At 39.0% G+C, this 26,446-nt stretch overlaps 1 protein-coding gene across 40 annotated transcripts in view; it reads right to left on the reverse strand.

Annotated features, from left to right (window-relative positions):
* Positions 1-26,446, reverse strand: part of NRCAM (neuronal cell adhesion molecule) — a 314,284-nt gene that overhangs the window by 255,469 nt on the left and 32,369 nt on the right. For 35 of the 40 annotated variants that reach the window (XM_063726137.1, XM_063726124.1, XM_002818345.6 and 32 more), the window contains exon 2: positions 4,194-4,351. The exons of 3 other annotated variants lie outside the window; for them this stretch is intronic. The gene's annotated coding sequence lies outside the window, so the exon portion shown is untranslated. Of the gene's footprint in view, positions 1-4,193; positions 4,352-6,178; positions 6,297-6,637; positions 6,736-26,446 lie in introns of those variants that run through there. 2 more of the 40 variants (XM_054559656.2, XM_054559657.2) reach the window with 2 other exon arrangements.

Here is a 26,446-nt window from a genome sequence, read left to right on the forward strand (position 1 = left end):
AATCAAGAATAATTTCAAAAGCACCCAGACAACAAAAGGCAGTGGAGAGTGAAAATTCAAATGTAGCAGGACATTATCTGATTAGAAATCTGTTGTCATTGTCCTCCACCAAAATGGCCCACAAATTGCTGATGTAAAGTCTACGATCTCTATGATGGGATTGAATTTGTACCCAAAGTTAGTAGCTCAGCATTTCCTTTCCTCTTTCTTTTTAAAACCCCACATTATAAAAGGGCATACAGCAACACATTTTACTGTTAAATATGATCTGAGCCTGTTGGAATACTGCCCATGCAAAAGTGTCACCCCGGCAACTCACCCATGCCTTCCACTTCCCAATAGGAGTTTTCCCATACAACCCTCCTCTTGTAGAATGCTGTTCTCTAACCACAGGGTACAAGGAAGGCAGTCTCCAGTGCTATTCCAAACTCTGAATACTTCTAAGTGGCAACTCCAAAACTAACATAAATTGCATGCATTGCTTTGCTTGGACAATGACACTCACTTTGGAATCCAAGCAGAAAGCAGCCACCTAATATGGTTGCATTCTGTCCTTCACCCATGGTAAGATAGTTCAGAAGAAGACCACCACCAAGTCAGATAACAGTGGTGAAAGCTGACCTCCCCTTTCGCAGCCATCATACCATCTTGTGTTCACAGTCTGCAATAGTTTCCATATCTATTCATCCCTGCTCATACTGTTGTTCTGCCCAATGCAGCCAAGCGATGCACAGGGCAAACATTTAGCAAATGCCAATGTCTCCCCACAGCACTCACCCCTTATCCACAACATGCTATTTCCACTACCAGTTCCACAAACCAAGGGTCTCACGTTTTGGAGACATCATATTAGTGTGTGTCTATCATGCAGCGAATATGAGTGAGACAGAAAAAGATTCATAAAGACAGAGAGAGAAAATAGAAAGAGGCAAAAAGATTGAAACAGGGAGAAATATTCTTTGTATTCTGCGCATAAATGAGTAGAAACTTCTTTTGTTACTGGCAGCTTTCGGGATGAGTGAATCATGTTTTATACACGCACTCTGATAATTCACAGCCCACTGGTTTCACAGCAAAGACTGACCATTCTGTGGACTTCAGAGAACAACTCATTGTCTTCAAGACCACCTACAACTCGCATGTATGTGCCGTCATTCTAAATTACACTAACGCAGCGTTTCCATAAATTCATCCTCTACACATAAAACTCACAGTAGATTGCAATGTAATTGACCAAATCAGAAATACCTTGTGCTTTCTGGATGACTGTAATTAACCACAATTTATTGTATATTTCAAAATAGCTAGAAGAAAGATTTCTAATGTTCCCAACACAAAGAAATCATAAATGTTTGAGGTGATGGATATACTCAATTAATCTGATTTAATCATTACACAGTGTATGCATGTATCAAATATCACCTGTAAATATGACTAATTTGTATATGAAATATGTATAAGCATTATGTATGAATTTAAAAATGAACAAAAAAGGTAATATCCTGTGCCTAAAAGTGTTGGTTTTAAAGTCACTGATGTCTTTTTTAACTAGAATTTATACACAGGTGGTTTGATTCGTTCTAATCTTTCATTTCACTGGTAAAACCAGTCTAGAGAAATAAAGGCTGCCAAAAACAAAATCCATGTTAAAAATTAAAAACTATAAAATTTAAAAATAATAAAGCCTTAATCAGAGCCTCAAGTATTAAAAGAGAATCTGATTGTTGCATCTACAGTGATTAACCAAAGCAAGTGTCATTGGTGTGAACTGATTTACTTAATTCGATTCCCTATTTTAAGACATATAGATAACTTTACAGCTCAATCAAGATTTAGAATGAGAGAAAAAAAAAGATGAGGTGGAAAAGGCAGAGTGAGATTCAGGAGACCAGGACTTTGGTTCCAGCTGTTAGTGTTAAGTACGTTACTTAATTTTGCCTCAAATTATTTTTCTTGTTTATGAAAAAGTGACAGATTCATGGACCTTTAAAGTTCCTGGAAAGATGGTAGTGAACTACAGAGAGTAAAAATCGAGCATTTTGTAGCTTTCCAATGGGTATTAAGGAAAAAAATCAGTAAGCTAATTAAGATCACAGTAATCAAATAAAATTCACTCAAAATAGTACTATTGTAAGTATTATTTGAATTTGAAATTTTTACCCCAGACATTCCCTCAAAGAAGGCTGTGAGAATGAATTTCAGCAGTCTAACTTGGGTGGACTTGCTCTCAAACAGTGCAGGCTCTGTTATAACAGGCCTCAACCATGTCCTGGGTGGATGCTGAGAAGACCCAAAGGGAGGGGCCCTAACACCACCCCACTGAAGAATGCAAGAAAGACCCTCTCAGTCTCCCATAAGCAATGCTGAAACACTGGGCAGAGCAATGAAAGTGAGAATTTGACAAGAAATCATGACTGATACTGAAAAAGAACGACATTTTAGAAAGCAAAGCTCCTTTCTTAAATAATTGCTGTAGCTATTGTGAATTAAAATGGAGAGTAGCACTGGCTTGTTACTGTCCTTAACTTTAGCGTTCACACTGTTTGTTAAAGACTGCTTTGAATTTCCTTTTATCAAACTGGAAAGGTCACCATATTTGTCTCTAGGAAAAAAATCCTAATTTATTATGCCAAGAAAATAAGAAGAAAAACTACAGATACAAATGAAACAGCAGATAATGTCAGAATAAAATGAAAATAGAGAATGTGGTCAGTTGTGCTTTCAGTAAATAAATGAATAATATTGAAGGCTTAAATACAAAATCAAATACATAATTAAAAAAATATTTTTAACCATTGCCTATAACTCCCAAGTGAACGTTTCTAGTTCTGAATCTTCCCCTTACCTCCACACTTACACTTCCAGCTGTCTGATGGATATTTCTATCTAGATGTCCCTTATATACTTCAAAGTCCTTCCCTTCCCAAGAATAAATCTGCTTCTCTCCTAAATTCCCCTTCTGGCATCATCATGTTCTCAGTCACCCACGTCAGAAATCCAAGAATCCCAAGTCCTGACATTTTCCTACTTCCCATGCCCAATCAACCACCAAATCCAGCTCTTTCAAATTCCCCTTTCTTTCTCTATTCAATGCTGCTTCTAGCCAAATTCTAGTTCTCCTAGCTCTCCCCCATATAATTACGAAATGCATCTTTCCTTCCTTCAATATTGCTCTAGTTCATTCTCTATACTTCCTCCAGTGTAATACACATAAAATGCCAATGACTTCCAGCTGATAACACCTCAGTGCTTCAGTGCTTCCTGCTCACCTTCCTTTCACACATATGCCATAACTTCTTACTTTCTCACATGGATTTCACACCCCTATCTCACTGCTCCTACCTTCAATGCCCTTGTCCACCCCACCCTGCTCTTTACGTAACTCCTATTCCACTTTCAGGAGCCATTTTAGGGGACACCTCCTCTAGGAAGCCTGCTTTTACACACAGCCTTCTGGCCCCAGACTGCATTAGCTGCCTTTTCCATTCCTTAATGCACCCTCAATATACTTTTATCATATAGAAGTTGGTCATATCTATTTATGTGCCTGTCTCTTGCATTTGGCAGATATTCCTTGAAGGCAAGGACTTATCACCTTTGCTTCTTGAGAGCCTAGCAATGTTTACTGAACTGAACTGAAAATAAATGAAACTATGGGGAAAAAATATATTGGTGGGTATGAGAGTATTTCTGAGGATTATAAATGTTTAGGAAAAGTAGAAATTGTTTTTCTTACTTATGCAAATAATACCGCATGGTTTACAAAGTGTTTTCATAAAAGTTGTATCATTTGATCCTTAAAACAACCCAAGAAGGTAGGGTAAGGCAGATATTGAGGCTGATAGAGACACTAAATACATAAGAAATTTCTCCGAAAAGAGAAACATTATTGATTTTTAAAAGGGGTGTGTGTGTTTGTGTGTGTTTGTGTGTGTGTGTGTGTGTGTGTGTTCAGATAGATCTTCATAAGATTAGAGCTCCAACTTCAAATAAAGTTCCTGTTCGGTCAAAATAGCCAATTGGTTTCCTCCATACTTACTAAAAAGTTCTCCCAAAAAAGAGAAACTATCAATTGTTTATAAAAAATGTTCAATAACCTGTTTCCCTCTTTTACTACGTTCCAAGTAGATTTTGGAAGACAGACCAGTTAATTCAGTCTTGTAAAGACAAAGAGAGAACTAATTCACTCTCACCTTCAGAAGGTCCACTGGGCTAGACACCTCCCAAATGTTTTTCTGATTTCTGAAGCTATCCTTTTCTCAGGAGTGTGCCAACAGCTAAGACCAGCTTTGGTCGAAGGCTTCAGCAAACAGGGGATAAAGAATGCTGAGAGAGAATGTCACAAAGATTTCTGAAAAAGAAAAAAAGTAACACAGGACAATGTAAATTGTTTTGGGTTAATTCTATTAAGCTGAGATTTCATCCTACTATAGTACTAAAAATTGACAAGGGGGACTTACTATATATCAAATTCCATGATTAATTTTAACCAAGCATTATTGTACTTAATGACATCAATGTCTAAGAAATTTTAAGCAACTTAATGGGAACAGGTAATGAAAATAGGTAACATAATTCCAATTACATTGCAGTGTAGGACAGAAGCCTGAATTACCCCTAAATAGCAGGAAACAACTGTGCACACAAATCAAAAAGTAAAAAAAGGCACTTGATCTTATTCTACTCTGATGCTTCATGGGAATACACCGTGCTTTATAATCACATCAACAACAGGCTGTGGCGGGGAAGAATCTAATACAGACTGAAAAGAACAAACAATGAAGAACTAAGTATTTGATCAAGGTTGACAATGTCAGAGAGGAACTCAGCAATGCAATTATATTTTAGAGATGGCTTTGAAGGCGGTAAGAAAATATGGCATCTGGAATAAAGGGGTTGCTGAACACACCATTACAAGAAAGAAAAAGCATAAGGTTAAGGTGGAACAGAATAAAACCTTAATTAAACAGAAGCCAACTAACAGGCGTGCTTGAATATTATGTTTATTACATATCTCACTTTTATGAGAAAGGGTCAAACCACAAAAGGAATGCTTCAAAAAGCTTCTTTTAAACCAGAACTTAGGGTCAGTCTGTAGTAAGAAGAGCAGAAACCACGAGTTCTAGACCTGCCTCCACCACTAACAGTATGACCTTGGGCTTGCTAAGTGCTTCTCAACCCTGCCTGTGCATTAGCACCACTGGGTAAGCTTTCAAAAAGTATCGATGGCTGGGCTACATCCAGACCAAATAAATCCCTGACCAATTAAATCAGAATCTCAGGTGGAATGGCACCCAAGTGTCAATATTTTGCAAAAGAAAGTCAGGGAAGATATTCTTTGATGACCCCTCTAGCTCTAACATTCTGTCTTTTCTACACTTTTGGCACCTGACAACTCATTTGTTTTAAAATAGATAAAATTTAAATTGATAGTATCCAAAACTTTAAAACCCTATAAATAGTTCCCATTTTCAGGAGGCGGGAACTCAGAGTCAAGAGGTACAGTGACTTACACAAGGTCCAAGCAAAGCAGCAGCGTGAGAATGGGGTCAGGTCTTCTAGGGAGGAGAAAGCCAAATGGATCATGAGCTGGGGCCAGACACAACTCTGTTTCAGGCTGGGCTGGGTATGATCCGAAGACATGAGCCACACTGATGACTAGGAAGTGATAAGGCTCGTGGCTCTCTGGGCAGGGATGCATAACCACAGGGTTCCTGCTTTTTAAGGAACTACAGGCCAGGTCCAGTGGCTCACGCCTGTAATCCCAGCACTTTGGGAGGCCGAGGTGGGCAGATCACCTGAGGTCAGGAATTCGAGACAAGCCTGATCAACATGGTGAAACCCTGTCTCTACTAAAAAAACACAAAAACGCTTGTAATCCCAGCTACTCGGGAGGCTGAGGCATGAGAATCACTTGAACGCAGGAGGCAGAGGATTTAGTAAGCCGAGATGGCGCCACTGCACCAGCCTGGGCGACAGAGCAAGACTCCATCTCAAAAACAAAGGAACAATAGCAGGCAGGGCACAGTGGCTCACACTTGTAATCCCAGCACTTTAGAAGGCTGAGGCAGGTGGATCACTTGAGCCCAGGAGTTCCAGACTAGTCTGGGCAACATGAAGAAACTCTATCTCTACAAAAAAAAAAAAAAAAAAATTATCTGGGTGTGGTGGTGCGCACCTGTGGTCCCAGCTACTCCAGAGGCTGAGGTGAGAGGATGGTTTGAGCCAGTGAGGAGGAGGCTGCACTGAGCCAAGATCATGCCACTGCACTCCAGCCTGGGCAACAGAGGAAGATCCTGTCTCAAAAACAAAAACAATAGAAAATAGTAATCTTAGTAGCTAAACTACTGAGCACCTTCTATGAGCTAGACGCTGTGCCAAGAAGTGCTTTCGTTCTCACAAGAACTCTCTGACCTAGGTACTATTATCATTGCCAATGTATCAATGAGGAAACTGAAACCAAGAGAGATGAGTCTTGTCTCAAAAATGATGGACCTCAAATTTTAGAATTTTAACAAAGCTACTCTCTCTCCTGATCATGCATTGCCTCAAAGAAATACAACTCCCTTGCAGGCTGGAGGCAAGGCTGCTCTGCCCTGATATCTACTTTATCTTTTTTGTCTCAATGCATTCTTACACTGGAAATTGGAAACAGAAGCCTCCTGGAGTCTCCATGGTGTGGTGCTTTCAGATTTTCTCAGGCTAAACAATTAAATTTCTGTTGAGAGAGAATTAACATTTTATGGAATAACTTTTATTCTTACACACACACTTCCAAATTAGTACAGTTTGGATGGTGAGATTTAACTGTTTTGGAGAAGTTCAGCTCAGGCAGCCATCAGAAGAGTCATCACTGAAAATTGCCCTAAATAACTCAGTCCATCATGATATCTGAGTTTAAATGCCCAACTGAAATCTCTGGAACATCATTCATAATTCATGGGTAAACAATTTTCCTAACATTCTTACATTCATCTTCAATCCTCTTAAGAGAAGTATCCATGTCACAGTTTGCTGTCCCATTACATTTACATTAGGTAAATTATTTCTTTTATTTGTACAGCATTGTTATTTACTATAATAAAATCTAATTTACAAATATGTTGCATATGAAATATATTTTAAGAGGCTAATGCAAAAGCATTACTGTTTCTGACACCTTAGGCATATCCTAATTATACTGTGTCAGAATTATCTTCATAGCTCATTTTAATAATAATGTGAAAAGATGGTTTTCATTAGACACATCTGGGAAGAAACAGAAGAGTGGTATTAAAAATAAAAACACAATTTTGGGAGACAGAAGGAGCCTAGAAGGTCACTAAATCCAACCATCTATCTGCCTATATAGCCCATTCCATTTTTAGGAAATTCTATATGAAGCTGAATCTCTCTTCCTGTAGCTTTGACTTATTGCTCACAATTCTGGCCGTTGGAGCCACACCCAGGTTCATATTCTAATGTTAACTTCCCCAACCACAGCCCGCTGTTCAGAAAAACAAGGATAAGCTATTGTTTTGGTAGAGGTGCTCCTTGGATCAGGAGTGAGCACCTTAGAGGCTGGTGGATGACCCAGGAGGTAGCTTTGTGCAGAGATACGCTAGAACAAAGACAAGAGTAAGACAAATTGATCAAACCAGCTCTTTCTGGGATTTAGTTGGATGTTGGGAGTCAGAGGAGAACCTACTAAATATGCAGAGATAGCAGAAAGACCATACGAGAAACCATGTGAAAGGGGTCAGTCCCTTGAGGTCATCTCAAACCGAACTTTCTACTTTACAGATGCAAACAGGGCAGCTGTGCAGTAAGCCCCTCCTCCTTAGGGTGTCCTGAGTGAGTTGCTGTTTTCTTTGGCCCAGAGTGCCCAAATTCATACAGACTAAGATTACAGCACTCCATTTACTGCCATTCTTACAGCTACATTTCAGACTGACAGTTAATATTTCCCTAATCTTTTTGTAGGTCTTTTTGTTAGAAACAAGTGAAGGCTTTATTTTCACAACATCAATATTTCACCTTCTTAGGTTGGGTCCATTATCCCAAAGTGCTAAAAACTTTTGACTTCCCAATCTTGTCCTTACGAAATATTCATTGTGACATCATCTATGAGTTAGGCAAGAACACTATCTAGCAAAACATTAATGCTACTAATAAAAAATTTAAAAGCCAGCAACAATACCAAATTGGACACAATTTTAGAGAGCAAACAGTACTATAAAAATGTGAAAATCAAATTGTTAGTAAATAAATTTATTTTAGTATATGTCATTACTTAAAATTAATAATTACCAATACTCTAAGTTGATTGCCAATTATCCTGAAAATATAATAAGCTACATAAATGGACATGACCAAGCAATTCATTTGCTGGATAAAGGTTTTAACATTTACTCGTTAGAGACTGCAAAACCCAGAAGAATGAGGTTTCGGCATCATTAGAGAAAATGAGGCCATAGTTGAGATAATTGGCAACATGAACTTTGTAGCTGGAGTAATTACCTGTGCAGTCGACCAAGAAGTTATGTTTGAGAAACATATTGCAAAAACAGAGCCAAGTTAGCTTCAACCTTCCCTGAGGCAATAATGGAAATTAGCAGAATCTGTCATTTTAGGTCATCGGTATCCCCTTGCCAAAGTGAAATTGTTCTCTGAAGAAGATCTCAACTGCTTTTGTCTAATTTAGTTCTCAGTCAGCCTCACGGGATCTCTCCTTATGGTAAAAAGTCTCACACCAAAGGGCTTTTTAAGTTCTCCTGGCTGCTTTTCTTAGTTTTTCTGACTCCACCATTATAGTCAGGTGCCACTTCTCAGGTGGTCAGTATGCCTGCCCAGAGCAATTTAACCCAGCCTCACTCCACTAATTGGATATGCCTGGTCCTCTCCAGGCTGACTCTGGGTAAAGTAAAAGTGAAGTGCCTCAGAGGGAGAGCCTGATGCACGAGCCTATTAAAAAAGCACATGAGTGAATGTGTGAATTTCACGCCATCTCTGATGACCATTCAGAGGCCTTTCTGGCTTGCTTCCTTCTTCTCAGTTGTGCTGAATGAGTAAACTTTTCCTTCAACAACTGGTGTTGTAGACCCATTAGGTGCCACAAGAAATGCAAAGACTCTACACTTGGCAGCTCCTGCTCAAGAACAGAGATAGGAGATAATACCATTTTATGTTCTATGGTATTTTGAGGCTTATTTTTCATAGAGGTAATCTCATTTAATACTGAAAACATGTTTTTCTAGCATTTTACAGATTTAAAAAATAAGTTTCAATAAGGAACTTCTCAATGGCTCATCGTAGCTAGTAAGTGGCAAAACCAAGACTATAGGTATTTTATAATTCTTAGTCCACTTCCACTGACCCATAGGTTCATCCATTAGTTATGCAGGCAAAATGACCACATAGCAATATGTTGAGTGCTTACTCCATCCTAAATACTGTTAAAACTGATTGGCATATATTTGATCCTCATGACAACTAATGAGGTACGCAATTTCAATATCCCCATCTAATAGACGAGAAAACTGAGGCACAGAAAGAGGACTAATGGTCCAAGGTTGTACAGCTAGTTGGGGGCAGAAAGTGATAAACACAATGAGAGCCATGCCACCCGAATGTGGAGGAAGTTGTTGGATTTGTTGCTAGGAAGAACGCTAAGCAAGTTTTGGAACGTTTTCTGGCATTTCCAGAACAGTGAGACTTTTCTTCTCTTGGAAATCTTGTGAGGAGACATTGGCATCAGAGATGAGAAAAAGATGGCAATTCCAAGAAAAGAAGGAAATGTGATTTTTTCCCCGTCCCCTCCGCTATGACTATGGATGTGTGAGTGACTTAGCAGCACAGAGAGCTAGCGGCATATGAATACCATCTGCTGCTTTAATACTTGCTATGTATATTTTCTGTCATTTCAAATTCTTTGGACAGATCACACTGGTTGAGTAAAGCAGAGAGAAGAGACTGTTGGCATTCATGACCTTACATTTGTGGTTTGTGATTTGACAGTGGATACCCAGGAAGCTTATTAAGTGTAGTGATTTAGCAATATGCTAGAATACCAGTTTGCATCGTACAAACTCACTGGCTACTGGGCATTCACACCTCAGTGCAGCTTCTTTGTTCTGAACATGTTTTCAGATATGAAAAAGGAAGGAGCCAGGAAGAAAGGAAGTGCTCCAGCATTCAGTGAGTAGTTTTCATGGCCCATACTTGGGACTCAGGGCTTTCAAACACCTCTTTGAATCCTCACAATAATCCCATAAGGTGGACATTATTGCAACAATTTCATACGTCGACATATTAAGGCACAGAGAAGTCTAGTGACAGACCCCAAAGTCAGAGAGCTTGTCCATGTCAGAGATGGCATTTGAACCCAGGTCTTTCTGACCCTGTTGTGGCATGGCCTCTTCCATTTCTGCTCAAATAATTAAGCAAACACACAAACAAAAACTTTGCAAAGAGGAGCGAAAGCCACTAGATGACATTACATTTTAGTTACAGTTAGAAAAGCAGTATCTTTAGATATGCTTGATATGTGGAAAAAACACAGGACATTTAGTGGAAATTAGTTCCAGGAAAAAGCCAGCAGCCTCTACAAACCTTTTCATATTTTTGAATTAAGAGGTACCTTAGGTCGGGTGTGGCGGCTCACGGCTGTAATCCCAGCACTCTGGAAGGCCAAGGTGGGAGGACTGCTTGGGCCCAGAAGTTCAAGACCAGCCTGGGCAACATAGTGAGAACGCCTCTACAATTTTTTTTTTTAATTTAAAAAGAGATACTTTACAGTCTAAGAAGCCAGTCCCCAAGGGACTGCTGTGTTCCCAGGAATTCAGAAGTGGAAGGAGAAATGCATCAAAGATAGGACTATTCCTGGCCTAGCACAGGGGTAAGGATGTGACCGTGGTAAATACTGTGAACAACAAATAAAGGCCTTAGGTGGTCCAAAGGAGACAGAAAGTACTTCTGGCTGGAATCAGGCAATAAATAATGACCTCACTGAGACACTGGCAGGAAAAAAAGGGGAGAAATAGAATGATAACTCTAGGGAAAAGCAGGATGAGAAGTGATTTTAGGCCAGAGGAGATTTGAGCACATCTGTAGGCTGAGATGTAATAAGAACAGACAAAGAAAGCGAGTGAAGCTGCAAGTTGGCAAGAGTAAACAGAGCCAAGGCCTCACGTAAAGGGTTGGGAATAGGACATACAGGGATTAGGGATTTTCTAATATACTGCAGCTACATTTTGTGCACATCATAAAAATTTAATCTACTTCAACATGGTAAGGGATACAGAGACTCATTTCATGTCTCCTTCCATGTTGGAGAAAACACTCCTCGGATTGAAGCTTTTCTGAAATGGCCAAGAACTATTACAACAGCCCATATGCAGCAACCTGCTTATTTGCATATTGCCCAGTCTTCTTACTGGAAAACAGTTGGAGTCAGTCAAAATGAAATGAAATGCCAGCACACTTCAACAGTAATACAAATGCTGTGCAACCTTGAACTTGAGTTTAATAGAATAAACAAAACAATTTGCTTTGATGACTCTGAAAAGCAACTGAATTTGTTCCAGCTTGAGCAGGGGTTTGTTTATTTTGCTTAACTCCAGTCATTTATTCAAATCACTCAAGAAACATTTAGTGAGAGCCTACTGGGTAATGCATACTAGCATGAAGCTAGAATGCTAATGATTTTTATATTCTTCCTTCATTTCTACTGGATTCTTTTAGATAGGGTTTCATTTTTAGGTGGGGGAATTTCTGCAGCTGATGTTTAATAATATTTATTCTTTCTGATCAAAAAATTGTTTTCATTTTCCAAAATATAAAAAGTAAAGAAAATTTTTTAAAAGAAATTTAAACATTTTCTTCCATGTTCATGTTCATGTTTTGGTGTATGTTTTCCAAGTCTTTTATTTTTCTGGTGTGTCTGTATTCACTTATTTCAGAATAGAAGTGGTATCATTCAGCACACACTGGTTTATCAACCTGCTATTCTCACTTAACCATACACCATGAACATTTCCCCAACTCATTAAATATTCTATAAAATCATTTTTAGTGTCTGAATGATATTCTACCATATAAAGAAACCATATCTATTTAATCACTACCCTAATATTGGATATTAATGTTATTCCAATTGGCTGACTTTTTATATGATTTTTTAAAGGTGCGCTATTTTACTAGCACTGGCTGAAAAACCACCAGTAAGATTGTTATACAGAATCTGATATATGGAGTATTATTCAACTGTGAAGTTCCATTTCTCTCATCTAAGATTGTGATCAACTGAACTGAGAGTATTTCAGGCCAAGTACCTGCTCAGAGCAGAGCCAGCCCAAATGCCCACTTGTTTCTCACCTTCTCCCATCACAGCCCTGCCCTCACCATTTGCTGTAGATCTGTAGTTTGACAGTGAGTAGTCTGCCTGATTGGAAGGGAAGAACAGCTAGAAGTTATGTGCTTAACCAGCTCATGATTTTGAGGCTCTCTTGCAGTAGTTCTCAGCTCTGCTGGACTTAGGAATCACCTGAGCTGGTTTTAAAACCACAGGTGATATGTTTACTTTCTTGATTGTGTTGATGGTTTCACAGGTGAAAGTTCAAATTTATCAAGCTGTCCATTTTAAATATGTGCAGTTTGTTGTATTTAATTATATCTCAATAAAGCTGTTAAAAAAGCAAAACTCCAGATGGCCAAAGCCCACAATTGAGATTCTGATTTAATTGGTCTTGGGTAGGACTCTCCAGGTGGTTGTAATGTGAAGCCAAGAACTATTAATCTAATATATAATGAATCTTTCCAGATTTAAATTGACGTGATTGATATAAAATTATAAGGGAATATTTTTAAAGAATTGATTTTATCATTTTCAACTACAAACAATAACAGATTTTTCTTTTTTTAAAAAAAACTGCCACCCAGCAAAGAAATTTAGAGACTTCCTTTAATGATTCGTAATAATTCATAAATCCAACCTTTAACAGCCTATCATGTACTAGGTACTATGCTAGGTAGCACATAGATTATATGCTTGTATGGAACTGACACTTTTTAAGAGCCCAACATTCTCTTAGATGAATTTAAACTAGATTAAATCCACAAACTAGTTAAATATTGATTTGTCTAGGAAAAACTAAATGGAGAAAATGTAAAAATGAACCTGTTGTGGACCTATTTGGCAGTCACGGATTCTCTATGAGTGCCATTCAAATCCAGGAGGTTTTGCTCTATTTGCCAAGCTGCTGGATGGGCACAGGCTTTTTAGCAAGAATGTGAGAAAAGCTGTCCCGGAAAATTGGAAGCTTCCTGCCAGAGAGCACCATCCTCCCCTCCTGACATATGAGGTTCTATGCCAGTGTCTTCACATACAGATACCAAGACAGCTTCATATCCACAATAAAATAGCCAAGGCCTCTTATTAGGGAAAATCGATATTTAACATTAGCTCACATATGTTTTTACTCCGTTACTAATAAGAAACCCTGAACATAATTAGTGTTGGCTTTGAATGCAGTTTGGAACTGCACCCAGCTGGAAAGGGGCCATGGAGCATTGGGTTTCATTCCTCACCAAGCTGAGCACTCTCTGAAAAGGATTAGAAGAGAAAGAAATGGAGCCGACCCTCATTCAGAAAGAAATGCCCTCCTTGGGTTCACTGGGATGACTGTGGAGGCAGGGCGGATAGGAGAACTGGGACTGTCACCTTCCTCAATTCCTTGTCTCCTCCTACCTCCACAAGGCACTGCAAAATGAAATTAGGTGAATGGAGCACTTGAGCTGGGGAACGAGGGGTGTGACATATTCAGGGAGCTGCTTGTGTGAGGGAAGGCACAAAACACCTGCCTGGAAAGAGAAGGTGGCTGTGGAGTCTCACACGGCCCCAGTGGAGTGAGATTTGCTTTGGTCAGAGGATGCAGGCTAGGCAGGAATTTGAGGTTAGGATCAATGCGTGCAGAGCATTAAGAGAAATGTAAACTGCAAAAAGTAGGATTTCCAGACTGCTGACCACTATCACTGCTTCAGCTAAAACAAAACAACATTGCATGTTTTTTTCTAAATAGAAATGGATGACGTATTTTACATCCTGCATAGGAAGGAAAGTAAAGCCATCTGGCAACTTCCAATAACCAGCTCAATGCATTGCACCTCCCACTCCTACGAACAGTCTGCGACAGCCACACTCATCCTAAAATCTGAAGCTTCTGACACTTCCTTCCCAAACTTCCCCATCTGTTCTGACATCTCCTGTTGACCTCTCTCCAGAGCCTCTTTAGATCTCTCCCTGGGTCACTCTTCAATTCCATTTTCACCCCGGCGCCATCTCGCGCATCACCCCAGTGTCCAGGCACCAGGCCTGAGGACAGGTCACTCCTCTTTCATTCCGATGCCCAGCTCAGGGGTCCAAGACCCCGTTTTGGGGGAGGAGGAGCATGATGGCTTCCCCCATGTTCTAATGGTTTCAACAGCATCTTATACGTAACCTGTAATAGACCCTTATTTTAGTAGTGAAAAATTAAAATTTAGCAAAATTTCCCCTGGCAAAAAAATTTCACACCCATAGAAGCCATGAACACAAGGTTATGTTTACCTTGTTAGATAAAATAATATGCATAGACTTTTGGAGGACACCTAGATTCTAACACTATCTATGTCATAATTTGCAGTTCTCACTAACTTCTAAATAAAAATTATGTTTTGCATATTATATCTTTCTTTTTAAAAGGTTGTATTTGAATGATTGATTTCCCACTAAATCAAACCAAATATGTGTCTCACCTTTGACCTATTCCTGCCAACGCCTTGGGTTTGTTTTTAAATCATTACAAAAAGAAGAACCCTGAGCCATTAAAAACTATAGGCATCCCCAGCAAATAGTTCCTGACTCGAGAGACTCTCAAATCCATACTCTTAAGTTGTATTTTAGAACAACTGCTGCAACTGTGTGGACCTTGAATTTTCAAGTTAAAAAACTTCATTAAAGTACAGATAGAAAAATATAAGCCCATATTAAATAGCCCTTGATTAAATTTGGGTCTGTTTCCTTATAATTCTAGTCACTATGACTGTATTTCACCCAATTTCTTATTAAGAAAAGTCTTCTAATAGTGGTTGCAGTATGCATTGATACTCATCCCACAAACCTTTAAAACATTACAAGCCATTTCATAGAAAGACTAGGGGATAATTTTCTTGGAGAAAGGATGAAGGCGAAATGCGAGAGTGCTCCTTAAATTTGATGGGTTTCTGGGAGTGCAGTGGTTGGCAGTCCTCACTGTACATGAAACTCCCTGGGGCACTTTCAAAAACAGTTCTGATGCTTGGGCCCCAATCCCAGGGATTTAATTGGTCTGAGGTAGGCACTGGGCCTTGATCAATTTTTAAAGCTCAATCTAATATGCGTTAGAGGTAAACCTTCCCTGAAGGTAGATTTTACTTCAATACAGTACTAAGAACTTTGTAAGGAGAACTGTCCAAGGACAAAACAGGTCACCTCGTGAGGGTCAAGTCCTTTGTCACAACAAGTGTGGAAGGGCGGCCTATATGACTGAGCCCCTATCAGGGATAGTGGAGGAAGTGGTCCAGCATTGGGTGGTTCAGACCCTTGAAAATGATTTTTTCTATACTAGTTCTACCTTGGGTCAGTATTTAAGGCAAAGCAAGCAAAGAAAAACGCCCTGTCATCCTTGAAACGAAATAGTTTATATAACATCTTTCGTATCATCCTGATACAACTCATTAATTTGCACATAAAATCAGGTAAGCACAAAATTTTGTTTCATTTTCAGTTTTATTCTTTTTAAAAAAACTTTCCTTCTACAATGAATTGATTATATTCTAATTGTTGATACTTTTTCCAACTTTCCACTACTTCAGCCTATGAAAGGCCTTTTTTAATAAGTTGGCATTTTTTCTTCAATTCATAAAAATAATTCCTCACCCCAAATGTTCTGTGAAATGTTATTAATATAGGACTACCTGTGGATTTCTCTCCAATTATCTTTTTTTTTTTTTTTTCTTAGGCACTAACATGAAAATTTCCTCTAACCTTTTCTGGGAGATACATTTTGGCTCTTATTTAAAGGATGATACCCTTAAGGTTTTTTTCCCTCAAATTTAAATGCATGAATACTTGCAGGAGCTAACAGAATAAAAAGGAAAAGAATGTCTCTATTGTTAGGTTGGGATTTTTAAAGTTTTGCTTTTTGTTGTTTCTTTATAACTGGGTTGATGTTAATACTATCTGCTATTTTACAACTTACTTTTTAAATGTTACAACATGTGTTGAGATTGTTCCATATCAGTACACATGGGCCTAGATTTTTATTTTTATAAAATAAAAATAAATACAATAAAAAGTGAGTGCAATGGCGCGATCTCAGCTCACTGCAACCTCTGCCTCCTGGGTTCAAGCGACTCTCCTGCCTCAGCCTCTTGAGTAGCTGGGATTACAGGCATGCGCTACCACACACGGCTAATTTTTTTGTATTTTTAGTATTGTTTCACCATGTTGGTCAGGCTGGTCTCGAGCTCCTGACCTCGTGATCTGCCAGCCTCAGCCTCCCAAAGTGCTGGGATTACAGGCATGAGCCACCGCACCCGGCCAGGCCTAGATCTTTTAACAGCCACACAATATGGATGTACCTTAGTTTCATAACCATTCCACTGTTGACAGTCCACTGCTGATAGGTACTTAAGTTGATCCATTTTAAGGAAACAAAACTACAGTAAACAATCTTGTAAATATGTTTATGTATACACAGATCCCCCAAAATGGAATTTTTGGTTCAATGATTATTTACAATTTAAATTTTGATAAAAAAAATCAAATTGACTTCCAAAAAGACTATTATGATTTATACATTCATAAATGTATAAGAAAACTGTTTTTCCATCTTATTGCCAACACTATATACCATCAATTTTCATTATTCCAGTCTCAAAGGTGAAAAAAAAAACAATTGAGCCTTGCCAAAGTTTAGACTATAAGCCAAAGCATGAGCAACTTTCTAAATTGTTGTTAAATTTTACCAAAAAAAAAAAAAAAAGATGAAGCTAAATTATCACAGCAAATGTCTGAAATCTACACCCAAACCTGGCATTTTGCTCAGATTCTAAGACTGTATGATACCTTTGCAGTAACTCCTTCCTCTTTTCCCCCTCATAATCACTTACTTTTTATTGTATTTTTAATGTTTTATTTTTATTGACAAAATTGTATATATTTATAATGTACAACATTATGTTTTGAAATATATATGCATTGTGGCATGGCTAAATCAAGCTAATAAATATATGCATTACCTCACATGTTTATCATTTTTATGGTAAGAACACTTAAAACCCACTCTTAGCACTTTTCAAGAATACAATATGTTGTTAATAACTATAGTCATCATGTTTTATAATAGATCTCTTGAATTTATTCCTCCTAACTTGTTTTGTATCCTTTGACCAACATCTCCCAAACCTCCCCACCTTCCCACCACCCCAAGCCCCTGGTAACCACCATTCTACTCTCTACTTCTATGAAATCAGCTTTTTAAAGATTCTACATAAAAGTAAGATAATGTGGTATTTGTCTTTCTGTGCTTGGCTTATTTCACTAAACATAATGTCCTCCAGGTTCATCCATGTCGTCATGAATGACAGGATCTTATTCTTTTTACGGCTGTATAGTATTCCATTGTATATATAGACTGCATTTTCTTTATCCATTCATCCTTAGATAAACACTTCGGTTGATCCATGTCTTGACTATTGTGAATAGTGCTGCTATGAACACAGGAGTTCAGATACTGATTTCATTTCTTTTGGATATATGCCCAGTTGGATTGTTGGATCATATGGTAGTTCTGTTTTTAATTTTCTGAGGAGCCACAATACTACTTTCCATAATTGCTGTACTACTTTACATTCTCACCAACAGTGAACAAGTGTTCTCTTTTCTCCACATCCTTGCCAATACTTCATACCTTTCATCTTTTTGATAATAGTCATTCTAACAGGTGTGAGGTGATATCTCACTGTGATTTTAACTTACATTTCCCTGATGATTAGTATGTTGAGCACTTTTTCATATATCTGTTGCCCATTTGTATGTCTTCTTCTGAAAAATGTCTATTCAGGTGCTTTGCCCATTTTTTTACTTGGGCTGTTTTCTTGTTATTGAGTTGTTTCAGTTCCTTATATATTTTGGATATTAACCATTTATCAAATGTATGGTTTGCCAGTATTTTCTCCCATTCCAAGTAATCCCTTCCTCTTTATAAATCCTTACCGCTATAGCCTTTGAAAGACAACTCAAAACTCACCTCCTCCAGGAAGCCCTCCTTGATTAATTACCTTGATCTCACATATTTTTATTCTTCCTTTACTCTGATCCTTCAACACTTATATATTTAGTCTAAATTGGCTTTTAGATTTCTCTTTGTATCTCCCAATAATTTCAATAAGACAGGAATATAGGGGGCAATTAACCAACAGACATCAATAAATATTTATTAAACATTTATTATATTTAGTTATCCAGCCAATAGAAATTCATTTTGTGCTGTATTGAGTCCAATTTTTCTGCTTTCCCAGGTTTGCCTGCCCCTCTCCACACTGTTCCTCTGGCTGCTTGCTCAGTGTAAAGTCCCTGCCACAGCCACCATCTCCTCTCCCAGCACCATCAGCTGTCTCAGCCTCTCTGTAGCTGATGGCTCTGACTCAGCCTCTGTCAGGTCCACACTGCAGCAGGAGCTATAGCCCTGCACCCTCATCCTGTGTAGCTGCTGTTATAGAGACTCTGGCTTCTCGAACCACTTCTACATTCCAGCGAAGCACCCTGCTGTGGGGTATAGGATCCGGCTTTCCCAGAGGCTGACCAGAGGGCCACGGTAACGTAATCTAAAAACAGGAACTTAAAACTTAATGGGGAAACCTTGACCAGTAAGAGACAGGAGACAAGAAGGAGCTAAAAGATCAATTCCTTGCCATTCCTTCTTGTGACAGACTGTTGCAAGGTACAGTAATCCCAAAGACCTATCTGCAAGACAATGGGTGTCACAGAGCAACTAGCTGTATTTCCTTGAGAAGCTTTGGACAGCTTGGCAAAGCACTGTTACGTATTATTTGTCTGGCTTCCCCCGTTCCCTCACTATTTTTGTCCTGGAATTCCATCTCCTCATAAAGCCTTCTCAAGTGAGCTCAGATTCTGTTTTCTAGGGAACCCAGGCTAAGACAATTATCTACATAAACTCTCCACTCTACATTAGACTAGCCCTGAGAAAGGGTACAAAAGAGGTATAAAAGAAACTAATCCTGTCCACAACCACCTCACAATCTAACTGGGGAGGCCAGACTCTACCCATGTAACAATAAGTGAAAAAGACAAAGGAATGAATGAATGTAATCAGAGGGCAAATTGTTCAGTGGTTTAGAAAATGGGAACGATTTGATACTACTCAGGGTACAGGGCCCAGAATAAATACAAAAAGTATTCACAGAGAAGAGGAAAACCATCAGATCTCACCCAGGGCAGACTGCTAGGAAGAGGGGCTTAAAAAAACTCTGGGAAGACAGAGAAGGGGGGAAGACTGCAGGGAGCGTGTTCCCTGGAGAAGAGTCACCTTGGTGAAGCCAGCACACCCACAACAGTGGGCGTGGTAAGGAGAAGCAGGGAGAGCCTGAAGGACAATGGGTTTCCCTGAACAGAGGGGCTTTCTGGGGAACAGCAGGGCAAGTCCAGGGTTCATAGCAGAGGGCTGTGGAAGCAAGACAGAGGGGTTTGGAGGTGAAGGGCATTTGCTACTCCTCATATTACCACAGAAGAGTTGAAAAAGAAAAAAAAAACACTCCATTTCTTAAGAGGTTGCAGCATAATATTCCCAGCTTCTCCCACACCCTCCATCAAACCTGTGAGCCAACAGCACAAGGAGTCTGGGGGAAGAAACAAGGTCTTCTTGGCCCTAAGCCTTCTGGTCTCTCTTTCATATCTGCCATCTGGCAACAGGGGTACCTTTCCTCGGCAGGCCTGCCTGTGTGAGCAACAGCCTGCGGTGGGACCTCGAGGGTGACAATGTCTAATGGAGAAGGAGGTGCCTGGAAGCCCTGTGGCCACATGTCTAATCACTTCCCCAGTCAGCCTGAACTGTAATCAAGTTGGCACTTCTCCTTCAAACTGGTTTTTGTGTCATCTTTCTCAAATGGCGCAAACTTGGGAGGGAGGACAGGAACATTATTTAATGACTTCCTAAAACATCAAAAGGGGGCTTAGATCTGATGCAATGAGAAATGGGCATGGTAGGAAAGAAGCATGATAAAAAGAGATAATAAATGCTTCTTGATTAAAGGGTTGCCCTACATCCTAATTTCTACCCATAAAAAGGAGAAGAAGGCCGGGCGCAGTGGCTCATGCCTGCATCCCAGCACTCTGGGAGGCCAAGGTGGGTGGATCACCTGAGGTCAGGAGTTTGAGACCAGCCTGGCCAACATGGCAAAACCCTGCCTCTACTAAAAATATAAAAAATTAGCCGGGCATGGTGGCAGGCACCTGTAATCCCAGCTACTCAGGAATCTGAGGCAGGAGAGTCACTAGAACACAGGAGATGGAGGTTGCAGTGAGCTGAGATTACACCATTGTGCTCCAGCCTGGGCAACAAGAGCAAAACTCCATCTCAAAAAACAAACAAACAAAAAAAACAAAAAAGGAGATGAGAGGGCTCCGTGGCTTCCACATGGTTGCTTTTATGTAGTTCTTTTTACCCTCCAGTGTTTTTCACAGTGGCCCTCTCTGGCTATATTTCTGTCATGAAGTTCCCTTTTCCTCTGAGAGATGCTGCAAACATTTCAGAAACATTTAACTTGCTTCTTCCAGTCCAGAAGAATGATTCTTCCATGACAGAACGGGGCCAGCTGCTGATGTGAGCCCATCCCTCCAGATCAGCATGACTAAGATATTCATCTTCATGGAGCAAGAATAACTACAGGAGATTTGAATGCTGCATTTGCTTTAAATAAAACTGCAGATGCAATTCCAGGAGTACGATAGAGACAGCAGAAAAACAGCACATTTCTTTTATAGTATCATAGTGTCTATTTTAATCAGTATATTACAGATGTTTTGAGACATTCTAGCAAAATTGACATGGTTGACAACGCTAGACAGAACTGCCTCACGGGGGAAAAGAGGAAAAGATTAAACCATAGGCGTGTGGCAAAGGAACCTGCTTTGTCAGAACTATGCTTTGTCATCACCGCTGAGATCAGAGAGCTGTTTCTATGGCAGCAGGCAACATGTTCTGGCCAGGAGACAATCAAGTAGGGATTTTTAATTTCATTTGATGTCTAATTGCCTACTACTTTGGGAAAGAGACAAATAATAAAAAAAAGTCTTCCTTAACTAGACAGACTAATACCCCCAAGGAAAAACTTCGGTTTTTATAGTATGCTTTTCAAGATTTGAATTTCATGTCTGTATAGTTGAAGGCATAGGACCTTCTCCAACAAGGCAGAATGAAACCAGTAAAAAGGAAAGGAAACTCAGACGAAATTTCCATCACTGCAGAGCAGTTCACACATCCTGTTAATTACCATTGCCATTCATAATTAAGGGAGGTTCCTCATGGATCTTACTAGCCCTGCTATCAAACAGCACCTACTCTTGTAAACCATTGGAAGAGGTTGTGCTATTTATGACAGGTCCCTCCCATTTCTGATCCATGCTGTTCATTTCCCTGAGCATTAACGGACATTACAAACACATATTCTCCAGAGAAATTCCTAGTTTGGGAACATCGCTTTTCAGATGTTGCTACTGTTGTCACTGACCATTTATTTCAATGTTTTCCATCTTCCCTTAAAGAGTAAGTGATTGAATGTCTCATGATTCTCTGCTTCTGCAACACAACACGCTTCCCTCAATTTGATCAAATAATACTGGTGCTTCTAAGGATCCTTTAAGCTAATAGCCAACAGTAGCCTATTATAATTGCTATGGAGACGTCTTAGTTTGTTTGAAGCTGTTATAACAGAAAACCTGAGACTGGGTAACTTATAAGGACAGAAATTTATTGGCTCACAATTCTGGAGTCTGAGAAGTCCAGTATCAACGTGCAGGCATCTGGTGACAACCTTCTAGTTGCATCATCCCATGGCAAAAGGCAGAAGGAGAGCAAGAGAGAGCAAGAGAGAGACAGGGAAGTGGGCCAAACTCATCCTTTTATAATAACAACAATCCTACCTATAAGGGTGGAGCCCTCATGGCCTAATCATCTCTCAACAGTCCCACCTCTTCATACTGTTACAAAGGCAATTAAATTTCAACATGAATTTTGGAGGGGACAAACATCCTAACCCTAGCAAAAGAAAACAAATAATTTTCTGGCAACTGAGGTAGATATTCTAGCAATTTGATTGGGAGTTCATGTCATAATGACCTACAATTTTTTCTTTTTAATTCAGATGTCCAGAACTCAACTTCTAAATCTCTAGACACTAGACAGATGGCTCTTTCTTTTCTTTTCTCTGCTCTTCTCTTTCTTTTTCACTCTCTCTCTTTCTTTCTTTTTTCTTTTGCAAGTTACAGAGGTGACACTGGTGTTAATACCTGGTTAAATACTACTCACGGACAGTCACTCATTGCCCAGCTTTCCGATACCATGGCAGCCCTTAAGCTGCAGTGAATTAACAATTTGTACACAAAGTGGGCAACAATTCTCAATATCACAAACCAAACTGCAACCTTTTAGCCTTTTAGCACTGAAAGTTGCTATCACTAACACTGAACCAATGGGATGCACCCTGACTTCAGCAGATGAATAAAAGCATGGAGCTCTGAAAGCCCCTTTGCTCTTACATCATGCCCACAGAAGCAACACCTGTGACACGCAGACCAAGAAATGACTTCTAGGTGAGCAGGAGCCGTGTGGACACCCAATTCCTTGAGTCATGGCTACCACAGATCTGCATTTCTGTGGTCTTCCCCACAGTTCAAGGCCAGTGCAAAAGGACTTGCTGACTTGTATTCCTGGAGATTCTCTCCAGAAACTGGTAGAGATTCTCTCACCAAACAAAAGATTTCTGTGCTTCTATGAAGCACACACTATTAAAGCATCTTTTGAGAAGAAAGACAAGCCCACTCACAGAATAACATGCAGAAGGGCATCTCCAGGGACACCAGTCATGGCTAGGATCTTAGGACAAATGTTTTCCTGAAGAGCATAATAATAGATGGGACAAGCGATGACATTCTGACTTGAAGTGGTCAGCACCACAGCCTGCCTGTGAAAGCAGCATTGGCCTGACCACACACTGGCTGGGAGGGGAGAGATTTTTATCTGGTATACATATTATACACATACACACACACACACACACACACACACACACACACACACACACACGCACTGAAAGTTGCTATCACCAAGTATGTATATATTCACCCATGTGTGAACAATTATTGAGCACATAAGCACTTAGAAAATACATCACCATCCTCATTTTCAAGTTATAATGAAGGCCCATACTTAACATGATTGATTAAAACGGTTCGATATAATTTCAACATTTTAATACAACTGCGTGGATTTTTTCTGGCTTATTTTACAGCATAAACATTTATTTGACCATCAGTGTATAGGCTTTTGAATATGACACAAGTAACAAGTCTAATAACATCATGTCACGCAAATATTCTGGGGAAAAAAATCTGCTCAAAATTTGAAAAACTGAGTTTTTCAGGAGTGACTCTTCCCTACCCATAACTTCCAAAAATATCCCCTAGTCCTTCTGATATTGAGAGGCACTAATAGGATATATGTATACTTAACTAGTTTCACACACACACACACACAAAATCACCATATGTCGGCTCTGGTTAGGACTCATCGTATGTATTTCCTTTCATCGCCGTCTTATTTATTGCTTCATCTTTTCTTTAAGTAAAAGGAGTGCCCTCATCCCCATAACTGTTCTTAGAAGATAACGTTAGTCATTGTATTCCTACAACATGCTTCTCATTTGGCAGTTAATTTCCCCAGAGGGTACTGCAGACGTTTTATTTTCAGATAATCTCCAATTAGCTTCCTCTCTTCGTTACCCTGACCAGCTCACTTTCATAATTTTCTTCTATACATCCTCCTCCTCTTAACATATTTCTTACATCACAGGGAAGAATATGATTTATATTGCTTTTCATTTACCTCACTTCTTTCCTGTTTATCTGCTTGCTACAGATTTTGCATTTTAATATCCAAAATCCAACATAAAATAAAGCTGCATGTTTCATCAAATGTTGCTCCTCCCATCTGAGCTCATTTTGCATTCAGTCCTTTTCTTCATGAGTTTGGCAGTATATTTTGAGGTATATATTATATGTACTCACAAACAGGCATGCTTAAGCCATACAAGAGTGGGAGCTCACCTAGGTGCTCTCATTTCAAAGGCACTTCTTTTCTCTCAGAAAGTTACATGTCTCCACTTTCATGTCCACACCCAAAATTCCTTTATCCAAGATAAAAACTTCTAATGTCAAAACTAGAGATAGAGTTTAAAGCAGAACAGGTAAATAAATAACTTAAATTTTCACTAGTGGATTAAAGTTGGATTCTTTCTTGAGAACAGGTTTTGATGTCGGGGTGAGGGTGTCCAGTAGGCATTAAGTCTGTCCAGGTGCACCTCAGATAAGGGAAATGAGTGTATGTAAAAAGGAGAAACTGAGGCCACTGAATACACTTCATTTGGTTTTCCATTTTATGTACAACACAGTCATCTTCTAGCTGGTAGCAAACCTAGAATTTACAAATTTAAGTACTTACAAATATTTTAGTTCCATCGTGTGTGTGTGTGTTTATTTTTAATTTTCAAGTATTTGAATCTACAAAAGAATATCCTTTCAGAACATCTGTACCCAGTTAAGGAATCTGGGAAAGAAAATAGAAGTGGACTGAAACGTGTTGGTCTTATCTTTGTCTGGCCTCTACGAATATCTTGATCATCATCAAAAATATCTCTTTAGTAGATATTACTATAGAGATTCTGCTTTCCAGACACACACAAATCCTTGCAGACACTTGATGTCTGATGAGTGTCTCTTTTATGCATTTTGACTTCTGAGAAGGTCTCTATCCCCAAACAGTGAGCAATACTTTGCTAAAAATAAACAGTCTGTGTGTTCTGAATAAATGGAAAGCTCTTACCAATATATGAATTGCTGATCTTTAAAGTAAATAAATAGGCGAATAGATTCTATCCACATTTCTTCTAGCCACAAATTTTAAGGAAATCCTGCAGTCCTTTACAAGGGAGGGAGTTTCTCAGCTAGATGGGAAGATATGACAACAATTTCCCCATTCACAAAACATTTCCTATCTTCGAAAGTACCCACTGCCCAATTACTCATTTTACACTTACTCTGTGTGAATTTACATTGTGACTTGGCATTTTTAGGCATCCGTGGTTCCTACTGGTTTCCTTTCTTAGGTTTTACTGAATCTCCCAAAGGCCAAAGTAGAAACCCAATTAATGCGTGGATAACCTAGATGGCTCATGCCCTTAGTTTTACATTCTTTCCACTGCATGACACTGTCTTGGAGCTCTTTAAGGAAGCATCTTTCAAAATCTTGTGTGTGAGAGAGAGAAAAGAGTCACAGAAGGAAATGTAGAATGGGAAGAAACTATTCATAACGAACATCTCTTTAATATAGTAAGAGCATGTTGGTAGAAAAATAAAGACTGCTTGATAACTAAAGGTTAATAAAAACCACAACTGTTGGAAAGCAAAGACATAACTTCATTCCCCCACATACCCCAAAATAGCATACACAGAAAAGCAACTCTACATAGCCAGTTAAAAAGGATTAATTATGCCCCTACTATGAGCTCAACATTATGGTAGGTGCTTAGGGAAAAAAAACTGTAAGTGTATGTGTGTATATATATGTGTGTGTATAAAATTTGTGTAAAACAATATAAAAGAATAATACTCTTATGTTAGATGGAGTGGAATAGGTTGAAAGCATTAGGAGAGAAATTAGTGTGAGCCGGATATTAGTATATTTTAGCTAATTTGCAAAAACTCGTCTTTGACTAGTCATGCTTAAAGTATTGCCTATAATATCACATGCCATTTATCAATGTTTACATGTCTCATGATCATATATTCAAATGTTTATAATTATTCAATAATATAGACCATTGCAAGACTAAGTCACCCCCAATGAGAAATGTAATTCAAACCTGTAAACCTACTGAAAATGGACTGAAATAAAGAATGTGAACGTGTTTTGTAGAAGGAAAAGTATTATTCATGAAGTAGGTATTAGAATCATTATTACTACTGTCATCTTTGTCATAAGATTACTTGAAGAAAAAAAAGCACAAAGTTAAAATACAAAATGATGTCAAATCTGTTTATTACATAAAAGAGGCAGGTATTGTTTTCCCTGTATTCCAGATAGGGAACTGAAGC

Source organism: Pongo abelii, chromosome 6 (genome assembly GCF_028885655.2).
Source record: "Pongo abelii isolate AG06213 chromosome 6, NHGRI_mPonAbe1-v2.0_pri, whole genome shotgun sequence".
NCBI classification, from domain to species: Eukaryota; Metazoa; Chordata; class Mammalia; order Primates; family Hominidae; genus Pongo; species Pongo abelii.